Here is a 12,420-nt window from a genome sequence, read left to right on the forward strand (position 1 = left end):
AAAAATAGAAATTAATTAACTAATTTTCTGAGATCTAAGGACCAATTGGATATTGGCTGCTCATTTATCTAAGTTAATTTAGCCATTTGGGGGTCTTCAAGCTAAAGGGATTATAATATCATATGATATTTGCCATATTATAAATGTTGATAATATTAAATATAAATATTATAAATATTCTCTGATATTTATCATATCTCAAACTCTGAATCACAGAACATCATAGGATCACTTATTTGCTAGTTTAAAACATCTTAAAAATAATAACCTGCAATGATCAGCACTTTCTAATGAGATCCTGTTAAGTTACAGGGAGTCCATGCAATTCTTTTTCTAACCTCCCCCTGATCCTGCAATTCATTTTCCCCAAGCTCAGTTCTTGAGAAGAATAAACTCTGAGCTCTAGCTTGCATAAGAAATTCCATTGTAGTTAGAACATCCGTTTTAGTGAATGTTAATATAAATAAACCTCAGGGAAGTCATATTTTGTATTTTAACATAAGGAATACTACATCCAGAAGCAATTCTATTGCTAAACTGATTCCTACAGTAAATTGCAAATTTAAATATTTTACCTCAAAAGCCCAGAAAGGAGAGACATATAGTTCAAACAAATATGATAATCCAAGTTATTTAATTTAGGGGCACAATTAAAGTCTGTTCAATACAAAATCCTTGATGCATCAAGTTTGACAAAATATGTGCTCTATAATTCCAATGCTTTGGAAACAGATTTTAAAAAATACAAAGTGTGCTTAATAATTTCATTATGAGAAATATACAAAGTCAGAGGAAGAAAGGGGAATAAGAAAAAAGGATGCTTTTGAGAGAAAACAAAAATATTATCACAAGAGCTTTGAAACCATATTTTCTACAAATATATGACATGTTAGATCTAAGTTCATTATGAGTGGAGATTAATTCTTTGTACTTTAATTCAAAACCCATCATATGCTTGACACATAGTAGGTGCTTAATAGATACTTGCTTATTAACTGATGTATCAGTGTACTTCAAAGAATTTTGAAAATCATTTGTTTGAATTCAATTAAGCCACTCTTCAAAAATATATTAATAACTTTTAAAAATAATAAATAATTTGAAATGAACCTTTTTGATTTCTTTAACCAGTTTATATGTTTTAGACAAAAATCAAAGGTCACCAAAATGTTGCTTTCACTATAGCTCTCAATATATTTTTTTGCTTGTCTAGAAATATCCATAAAGTCATTGAATTAGAAATAATATTCCATATGATGGAAGTTATTTCAAAATAACATTCCTAGCTTAATGCTTGAATTATTGTGTCTTAAGCATCAAAGGATGGTTTTAAAAGATTTCCTGATCCTTGAAAAATCACATAGATTGATAAAATCAAATTAAGTGAGCTAGGCCCTTTTTTTGGTCATTTTGACAAATTCTGTCCCATCAAAACTACAGCCCACTTAAGTACTGACATTTTCATCTGAAAACATTGTAGCAGGTACCACCTGAAGTTAGAACATTGGAGAAATGCCATGTATTGGTCTGGAATTCTTCTACTCACATCTTCAGTTCCTGGGAAACAGCACTAGATTTACTAATAAGTCTGATTTAGAATGCAAATAATCTCTAACCTTCTGGAAGTGGGAGGAATTGTTAACGTATACTGACAACTTGAATGGGCTGCAATCTCTAATTGTTCTTTGCCAAACCTGGGAATAGGATGATGTGTAAAGATTAAAACACAAAATAACAGTTCTTATGGCTTTTGACATTTTGTGAATTTACAACTTTTAGATAAATCTCAACCCAGTGATTTTTGTGAAACTTCACTTTTTTTCTTCTCCTTTTAAATTTCTTTGTTTTTGTACTGTGTGAGTGAGTGTGAATGTGTGTGTGTGTGTGAGTGAGTGAGTGTGAGCATGTGTGTGTTTGTGTTTGCCATTTGGAGTACACCGGTCAGAAGCTATATAGGTCACTAGTCTTACTTGGCATGCAGAATTTTGCATAGCATAAGCAATACAAAACATGTGGCATTTTGTTCATTCAGGATATTGAAGTCTGATGTGCCTCCTTGGTACAAGATCTTCCTAGCATCTAATCTAAAGTCAACATTGTTTCAATATCCTCAGGTAGATAGCTCACATTCTTGCAATCTTTTTCAGGGCAAGGAAAAGGTCAGGAACAATAACCAGAACCAAAAGGCAAACCAGATATGACTTTCAGATAATAGACACACAGATTGTTAGGTAGTAATGGTCAACTTATGTGGGCAGTGTTCCATCGCCAAGCAAGCTATAAAAGAACCCAGGTGTTGCACATGAGTTTGCTGGTTTCATAGAAACAGAATATTGATCAGGCAAATCATTTCTCTTGATAAACTTCAAACACTTGGTAAACAATGGGTTAGTGATTATGGTAAATGCATGAGAACATTATGTACAGTTGTTCCTGCTTTTTTTTTTTTTAATCACTATTTCAATATACAAAAGACTTTGGAGAATGTACTTATTCTAAAGTGTTAATTCCAAGTTATTTAGTCTATTATGAAGGGAAGAATGAGGGTTATGGTGTCAGTTTCCTGATAGATAGGGATCCCTGTCGGGAAAGTGTTCGAGGCAGTGCAGTTCAGAGATAAATATTTGCTTCTTGAAACTATTCAAGCAGATGGCAGTCCCGGGAAAATATGAACAGAGTAATGTGTGCTATTATCAATGACTATAATCATATTTATCGAAATTTAAATCCTGAATCAGACACTTAACCCATTCCACCTTAGTTTCTCCATCTACAAAATTAATTAAGATTAATAATTGTACCTACCTCACAGCATTATGTATTGCTGCTAAGTGATACAGTGCCTAGAGTGTCAGGCCTAGAGTCAGAAAGATATCTTTTGGAATTCAAATTTGGCTTCAGACACACTCTAGCTGTGTGAACCTGGACAAGTCACTTTACCCTCTTTGTCTCAATTTCCTCATCTATAAAATGAACTAGAAAATGAAATGAAAAATCATTCTATCTTTGCCAAGAGAATTCTAAATGGTGTCACAAAGAGTCATGATAAGTCTGACATGACTGAATAGCAACAGTATAGCATTGTTGGGAAGATCAAATGAGATAATTTATGTAAAGCACTTTGTAAGGCTTATAATGCTATACAAATATTAGCTTTTATTGCTGGTATGAAGGCAAAAATCCTGAATTACAAATAGTGGCTGACCCCTTTGTTCCAAGGATCTAAGTTTTAGAAAATATTTTTTTCTTATACTGCTATACTGCTGTACTGTAGCCCCAAATAAAAAAATAATTCCCTGGAAGCATGGAATACAATGAGAACTTGGTTGATGATGATTTTTTTTCACAACCAATTTCTTAGTCTGGTGGAATGAATGCTATTAGATACAAAGAAAACATTTTCAAAGTATGATGATGGATTTGCTTCTTTACTGGCACTTTTTAATAAAATGAATAATAACTTATATTTTACAATATGCAAATACTGTTACTTTTACTATTAAGTCCAAAAGGAATATCATTGAGTATATATTATTGAATTAGCAAGTATTTTCCCTATTTCTGTATCTATTGATTGCCACTAAAATATTTTAACACCCGTCTCTTGCCTCATTGAAGCTTATGTGATGTTTGGAAGTAGAGCAACATCATCCTAAGATACAAATGGTGAAAAGGAGTTTGTTTTTGCTGTTTTGGTTTAAATTAACATCTGCCATCTCCCTGACCTGAATTCTGACAACACAATTGCTATGAAATATTGGTTTGAATTCAAAACCAGAAATCCTGAGTGTAAGTTTCTGCCAAATAGGTGCTAGTTGGAACCATCTGTGTGGAACGGAACTCCTGAGTGTTTCAAGGTTGCATATAATCTGTGCAGATTGTAGGCAGGATTTTTTCAAAGGAGAAACTGCCACTTTGGATATTTCTCCAGGACATAACCATAAACGGCCTAATTCCTCTGTAACAGCTATGGGGAGGGGACACCCCACATTTTTTTCTTTTTTTCATTTGGTAAGTCTGAAACTGACACAGAGGCAACAAAAATTATCTATATTCATCAACTGTTTGAACTTAGGTGTAGGTAGCAAGGAAGAGGTGGTAGGAGTAGGAAAAAAATTTAAAAGCTTGGAGAATAAAATTATGAAATTTTCAAATAAATTTAAGGGGAGGTCCTGACCCTGAATGACTAATGAATTGCAAGTCAAGAAGAGTTAAAAATTCCGTTTCCACTCATTCAGTAGAAGTATCTTATGCAATAGTCATTTTTTGGGGCATATTTCATATCTCTCCTTCTACTTCTAACCCTCAACAGGAAAGTAAACTCTTTTGGGGGCAATGACTGTACTGGTTTCTTCTCTTTGTGTTCTTAGAAGTAACCTCTGTATACTACTACACATACTAAAGTCTTTTTATTTTTATTTTTGGTCTAATTAAATTTAATTGTCATTTAGTTAATAGGAAATACTTCTGAATCTAAATAACTAAGAAATAATACCTCTTTCATCAAGATTGGCTGTGGACATCTGTTTAAGCATACCATTCTATTTTTTTGATATAATTAGTCATTTGATTACTCATCCAAAATCAGTTAGTACATTCACACTTCTAATTAATGCTTTTTTCCCCTCAAAATATTATGTTAGTAATATCTTTGTTCTCTTTTCTCTACAAGTCAAATTACCGAGGAACAGATTTGATTTGTAAATTGGTTTGGATCTACTCCCATCCAATTGGACTTATTTTTCAATGTCAATAATATGATCTCATTGATTTCAATATTTCTCTCAATAGAAAAAATTCTAAAAGTTCCTTGCCTTCTTTTTGTAATGCTTGCTCATATCTTTCCATAAGTTGTCCTTAAAGGCTTCATTTAATGAATTGATCTTCCTCTAGTTATTTAAAATATGGCAATGGAAACCTAGGACACTGATCTTATGGTCCACTGATTATCCTTCATACATAGTGTATGATGATTTAATTTAATTTTCTTTTGGTAATCCATGTCCTTGATGTTGTGTTATATGCTACTTCTCCCATGCAAAAGATCATTGGTAATGGTCTGCAGCCTATTGTAACCCACCATAGACTTCTCATTTGCTTGTGGGATCATCTTCTATTTTTTATCCTTCTATGATCATACAATTTTCCCCACATAGTATTACTGGAAGAATGTGATATTTTAAAAAGTGAACTTTGGGGATAGTGAGCAACTTAAAACTCTTGAAAATGATGCAGAATTTCCAAATTCATTACAGTGAAGTGTCCTTCTCTTTGCTTATTCTGGTTAATCAATCGATTAATTTAGAAACATTTATTAAGCATCTTCTAAAATGGCAGACATTGTTAAGTTCTGGGGAAACAAATGTAACAGTAACACAATCATACTTGTCTGTCTACACTCATTTTTTAATCTTCTGAAAGAAACAGTATCTCAGATAGAATACTTTATTTGTAATTATGAGAATTGAGTTCCTCCCTTAGAAAATTACATGACTGTACAAATCATTTACTATCTGAGCTTCAGTTTTTTTTCTAAAATGGTTATAATAATAGCACAACAACTACCTCATTGGGTTGTTGTCAGGGTAAAATTATATCACTTATATAAAAGGTTTTCTAAAACTTAAAATGTTATTCTATTTCTGGTAAAAAAAATTATATCTTGGAATAGGGATCACTTTTTTGGAACCTATCTGTACCTTAGAAATTTATCTCTAAGTATCTAAATATCTTTCTATATTGCCCTCATCATAGATTTCCTTTTTCTTTTCTTTTTCTTTTTTTTGTCTTCTGTCAGAACCAATTATTCTTCCTAACTTTATGTTATACACCAGTGACACTTTTTTCACATGGCACATTGGGTCTAAATGTGGTACTTCCTCTTTTGCCACTGAAGAGAACATGTGGCACATGAGAAATGTCAGCCGATCATTTCCATTTCATTATGTGATGTTATTCCAAATTTTATCTACAATGCTCTCAAGATGATTCTGTTATCTGGTTCTCATATGAGTAGTATTTTAGATGGTCTAAATTCAATTATCAGCTCTTCTATTTGCTACTTTTTCAAGTCATACTTTCTGGGCCATAGAGTCCTCCTATATAAAATGAAGAGGTTCTACTGTAAGGTCATTAAGATCTGGCCTCAAAGATAGAAGAAGAAAAGACCTTCAGATGCTGCTCCTTTGTGGAGGTGACAGATACATGGGTGAAGAAAACTGTACATATTTTAATTTAATGATGGGTTTTGCTATGCTTTTTTCCCTCTTCTACCTCTTTTTTTCTTTAAAAATACTATTTTTTATATGGGATGGCTATCTGAGAGGGGAAAGAGAAGTGATAATAGATGAAACTGTGGTGATAAGAACTGCCCCATCCATATCAATAAAATTTTATTTAAAAGACTTATAAAGTTCTTATAAATCTTTAACTTTGGTTTTCCACCCCACTTTTGTTTTGAGCTAAAACTGCTTATACTCTTCCATTACCCTCCTCTACACTATGAAAATGAGATTATACATTCAACCCTCTTTGCTTTTTATTCATATGCCTCTCTTTTTAGCAAGGAAATCAAATGTTTGCTAGCCTTTTGCATCTCCTTATTGTAGCAACTGTTTCATTTAAAGTTTTTTTGAAAAATAAAGATAGATTCAAGGTTCTGACTTTTGACCATTTTTCTACCATTGATGTTTTGTTTAAAAAGTGCAAGTAGGATTCCTTTAATTACTTGCAATATCATTTTCTCATCTTTAACCTTTAAATTTGGTTTTCATTTTGACCTTAGTTCTAAACGAGTTGATCTAATTGCATATCTATTATTGATTATGAAAAGACTGCTACAACAATTAGTAGTCCATTTTTGACCACTGAAATTATAGTAAATTTCATTTTTAGGTCATTTGGAACTTGTCCCATATAGCACTTTTGAATCTTTTCATGAAGAAAATATTCTTGACATATGGATATAAAGTTTCTGACTCTGCAAACTACTGACCTCTTTGCTTTCTTGATTCTGAATTATATTTCCACATCATTTTCAACTGTGTCTATTAGTAGGTCTAGACTTAACTTGGAGATCATATCAAATATTTAAATAATTTCTATATGTTTTCATTCTGCATAAAAGATAGTGGTAAATAAATTGAAATTGTCTGTTTACCTTTTGTTTATCCTGAGACTGTTAAGATGAGATGACTAGATGTTCCATGAAATTTTAAAAAATTTCCTTTTGGTGAAGAAGGAAACTTTTTTTTTCTTTATCTCTCCAAGGAAAACTTAAGAGTTACAGATCCATTTAATTGCAACTTTGTGACTAACGTACTATCTGATATAAAAGTAAAATATTGCATGGGAGAAGTAGCATATGTCACAACATCAAGGACATGGATTACCAAAAGAAAATTAAATTAAATCATCATACACTATGTATGAATGATAATATAAAAGTAAAATTTTACATTGTAAAATCAGTTCAGTGTGGTACAAGAGAACAAGTGATAGTTGCAACGTGATTCAAAGAAAAAAAAGAGCTAATCTGGAAGGCAGGAAGATAAGCTTAAAGTCCTAACTTTGAGATAATTATACTGGTGGTATGATTCTGGGCAAATCATAACTTCTTAATATACTAGGAAACCCTCTAAGAGTGTAAGTTGCAGACAATCTGCTGACCTACATTAGTATAGAAAGTTTCTTAACCTGGAAATTCACTTTAACTAATGAAATTATAGACTAAGTTCCTATTCCCAGAGGTATATTACAGAAATTCCTTATGAGTAATACAGATAGTTTTACATCTCTGTGTTGCCATATAACAGTAATATATGATTATGATGCTCGATTTCACTGGCCAATAGGTTGCTAATATCTCTTAAAGCAACTAGACATTTGCTCAGAGGCTTATTATGTCAAACTAAAGCCGGAGAACTCTTCTAAGTAAGAGAAAGGGCACGAGATAGAGTCTAAGGTACTTTATGACTAAGTCTCATCATTTGCCTCTTTTATGGAAATAGAATAAACTGTTAAGATTAACTGCAATGAATAGTTATCACAATTCTGTTTTTGGAGTTTTTCTTTTGTTGTCCATATGTATGTATAACCCAATATGCTTTTGAAAATCACTTTAACTTCTCTATAATAGTTCTCATCTATGGAATGGAGGCAAAAACATATTACTATTTTCTTCAAATAAACTTCATATTTACCAGATTGAAAAATGATTATGGAAACATAACTATAGGAGTATAGTATTAGATTTTTGTTATCCTATATGTGGCCATCACTCTTCAGTATGAGTTGTATCTGCTTATTAAATTGTTAGCTTCTTGATTTCCATGAACTAAAATGTAGTCAGATTAATTGAGTATAAATTCCACTTTTCATGTTTACTATTTTTGTTATTTTGTGCTTCCTGGGCTTCAGTATCTTCATCTGTAAACCGAAGGAGTTGAATTTGATAGTCTTTTCAGTCTTTTAAAATTCCAGAACTATAATCCTATGCACAAATAAAGAACTATTTTCACTTTTGTATTTTTGTTTCCAGTTCTTAGAATAGCTCTTGGCACATGCTAAGTGATTAATAAAATTAGGGACATCAGTGGGACCATCAAGAATATTTATCAAGGCCAAGATTGTGTAGATATTATGAAACTGGAGATCATGGAACTTTTTCCAGCTTTCATTTCATATAACCAGTGATTTTGTTATTGTTGTCATTTAATGTGTTGGGATATTTCCCACCATGATGCCTCTAAACTTTGTAACTTGAATCTGCTTGGAGATTGCTATTAAGGAATCACAATCTTATAACATCACCCTAATTAAGGTAATAATAATAACTCTCTATCTCATACTTGTAAAAGGTTTAGTCATGTTTTGATTCAACAATTTTTTGGTCATGGCTCACTCACTGATATGCTGAATTGTAGGATGTATGTTATAATGGTAGATCCCCAAGTATTTTATTTCATCTACAGTAATTTAATCTCTTTCTCTCTCTTACTGATGGGCAATAACATATAGAATAATGTATTATATATTATATATTATATTCAGTAATATATAGAAATGTTGTTGATTTGTGTTATGGTTATTTTATATCCCACAATTTTGCTAAAGCTATGAATTGTTTCTCTAAGTATATCATCATATCATCTGCAAAGAGTGATAGTTTTATTTCCTCATTGCCTATTCTAATTCCTTTAATTTCTTTTTTTTTTCTTATTGCTAAAGCTAATATATCTAGTACAATGTTGAATAATAGTGGTGATAATGAGTATCCTTGCTTCATCCTTGATCTTATTGGTAATGCATCCAGCTTTTCTCCATTACAAATAATGCTTGCTGTAGATTTTAGATAGATATTGCTTATTATTTTAAGGAAAGCTCTCTCGTGTTTTAATAGGAATGGATACTATATTTTGTCAAAAGCTTTTTCTGCATCTATTGATATTATCATATGATTTCTGTTAGGTTTTTTATTGATATGGTTAATTATGATAATAATTTTCCTGATATTGAACCAGCTCTGCATTCCTGGCATAAATCTGACTTGGTCATAGTGCTTTATCCTGCTAATAAACTTCTGTAATCTCTTTGGTAATATTTTATTTAAAAAATTTGCGTCAATATTCATTTGGGAAATTTTTCTTTCTCTGTTTTGGCCCTTTCTTGTTTAGGTATCAGTGCCATATTTGTTTCACAGAAGAATTTTGGTAGCACTCTTTTTAACCTGTTTTTGCAAATAGTTTACATAGTATTAAATAAATTGTTCTTTAAATGTTTGGTAGAATTAATTTGTTAATCTACCTGGCCCTGAAGATTTTTTCTTAGAGAGTTCATTAATGACTTGTCCATGTGTGTTATAATGGAAAAAGTAAAAGGGAAGGAGGAATCAGGAGAACAGAGTTCTAAACCTGGCTATGCTACTAATAACTAAATAATGAACTACCTTTGTGATTTTGGACAAGTAATTTTAAGTCCACTCTTTGGATCTTAGTTTTCTCATCTGTAATATAAAGATGGTGGCATAGTTTTCTATGGTTTCATTCAAACTTTAAAACTTAATTTTTTTAAAAAAATAATTAATTTCTGTAATCTTAGTTTGTTCATCTATAGGGAAAACAAGAACAAGCAACTTCTAAACTCTACTTATCCCTACTATACACAACTATATCCTTATATATCACACAATTACAAGAATAGGGTAAATAATGAAACTAAGGGATTGATTTTATAAAATGCTTTGGTTTTTGACAGAAAAAAGTCAAAGATGCATGCTTGCTAAATCATATCTTCTCAGCAAAATAACAATAATCACAACAATAAAACAGTTTAAGATGCACTCCTAGAATGCTTTGTGCCTAGGATAAGACTATGGTATGAACTGATGTCATTTCAATGTTAACTACATTGTAAACTGCATTATAAAAAAAATTTAAAAAACTAGACCACTACCTCCTCTTACCATTATAGTCATAAAAAGAAAAAAATTAAAATACTCAAGGGAGAGAGGAGAAGAGAGCAGAAAGAACTCAATTACCTTGCTGAAACTGTATAAATATCAGCTCACACACCCATTTCAGAACAATAGATATTGTAATGAATTCCCTTTCATTATAAATATCCTCTGTTTCTATCACCCAGTTTGCTTTTTATCCCCTAAGGTTGCCTTCTCCTTCTAGCTATTAAAAAATAATAAAAAAAGAAGAAAGATGCATTATTGTCCTTTTTTTCAATTCTACCTCTTGAATACAGTGTGAAAATGAAGACATTCATATTTATTCTTCTCAAGAGTTTTCTTGTCTTAATAATTATTTTTCTCTGTGATTACTAAAATGCTTCAAAAAGACAAGGACAGTAGAGTAATGATGAAGAGCAGAAAAGGACAAGGGAAAAGTTCAAAGGGAAAAGAAAATTGAAAGGATAAAGATTGTGAAGAGGGAATAAAAATAAAGAGAAAAAGAAAATTGCAAGGGGGGTGGGGAGAGGCAAAAGGCAGGATTTCATGACCATCTTTCTTCATTTATTAGTTGTCCACTTCCCTTCCTTTCTTCTCTTTCATCTTCTGTTCCTCCCCTGTTTCTGATTGTTCCTTTCACATCTGAACTGCACTAGAAAGACTACTTGTCTTTTCCTCCATATCCACTTTGACTGATGAAATAATATGAGGCCTCTGCATAATTGCACTGTGCTGTTCAGAAAGCATTTGCTTTCCTGGAGCTCCACACTTGATCCATTTGAGCTACTAATGTGAGTATCATATGCCTTCCTTCCCAATTATTTTGTCACCATTTTGTTAAGTATCCAGACTCTGAATTTGAACTAAGACAGTTTAATTATCAAATTAACACAATTTCATGGTTGATTCGTTAGATTTCTCACCATTGGACTTTGTATTTACTGGCCTTTCCTGATTCATTTTTCCCTGCATAAAGAAGAGATTAATGCCTTTGCTTTATACACGTGCATATGCTCTGCAAATATCCTGAAAGTAAGGGTCACAAGAGCAGTTTCTTCTTGCAACAAAGCATTTCCTTTTTTCTTTTATTGATTTTCCTACACTAAAATGACTTCTATTTATTCATATGTTAAAATTTTCAGCTAAGTTTTTTTATTCTTCATAGCTTTTCATATACCTAATTATTTGAACACTGCAGTTTTATGCTCAAAATTGGAAATTGTCTTAGTATCTAAAAAGGAATTTCTAAAGCATTGACATGCATTATACTTTAGATGGCATAAAGAAGGAAAAAAAAAGGAAAAGTGAAAAAGAAGAGGAGAAAAGGAAGAAGTAAAGGCAGAAAAATGAGAAAGATTTTTTTAAAGAAAGGAATTTTAAAAAAGGAAAACCATTTATAAATATCACATAGATTACTTAGGACACATCCAGTGTTTAAACACAGTTTCTGACAAAAATAGCAGGTGCTTAATAAATGCTTGACTTGTCTTTAATCCTGTAATCAATATTCTTTTCAAACAGTTTATTACTGGCTTTTTGGGTAGTTACAGCTGCACTGCTCTGCTCAGATGCAAAAGACCACATATCAGAGGCCATTTAATTCAATCTCTCACTGGAGAAATGAAGAACTAGAGTCTAGGTAAATACTCTGTCCAAGGTCACATAGGTGTTATGTGAGAGGTGAAGTTTGAATTCAAGTCCTATAGACGTGACTTCAGCTGGGTAGAATGCAAAGTCTTAAGATACAGCAGACTTTGCATTCTACCCAGCTGAAGTCACGTCTAAGAGCAGTTCTCATGGTAACTCTTCACCACAGTCACATCAGGGCACAATAGGCATTCCAGTCAATAAGAATTTATTATGGGTTTTTAGATGCTAGGCAGTTAAGCGTTCAATAGGCAACAACCATTCTGTACTACTACAAGGAGGATCTTTGACCAGTTTAACCAAGAATGGGGGGATAC

Source organism: Sminthopsis crassicaudata, chromosome 3, assembly GCF_048593235.1.
Source record: "Sminthopsis crassicaudata isolate SCR6 chromosome 3, ASM4859323v1, whole genome shotgun sequence".
Taxonomy (NCBI): Eukaryota; Metazoa; Chordata; class Mammalia; order Dasyuromorphia; family Dasyuridae; genus Sminthopsis; species Sminthopsis crassicaudata.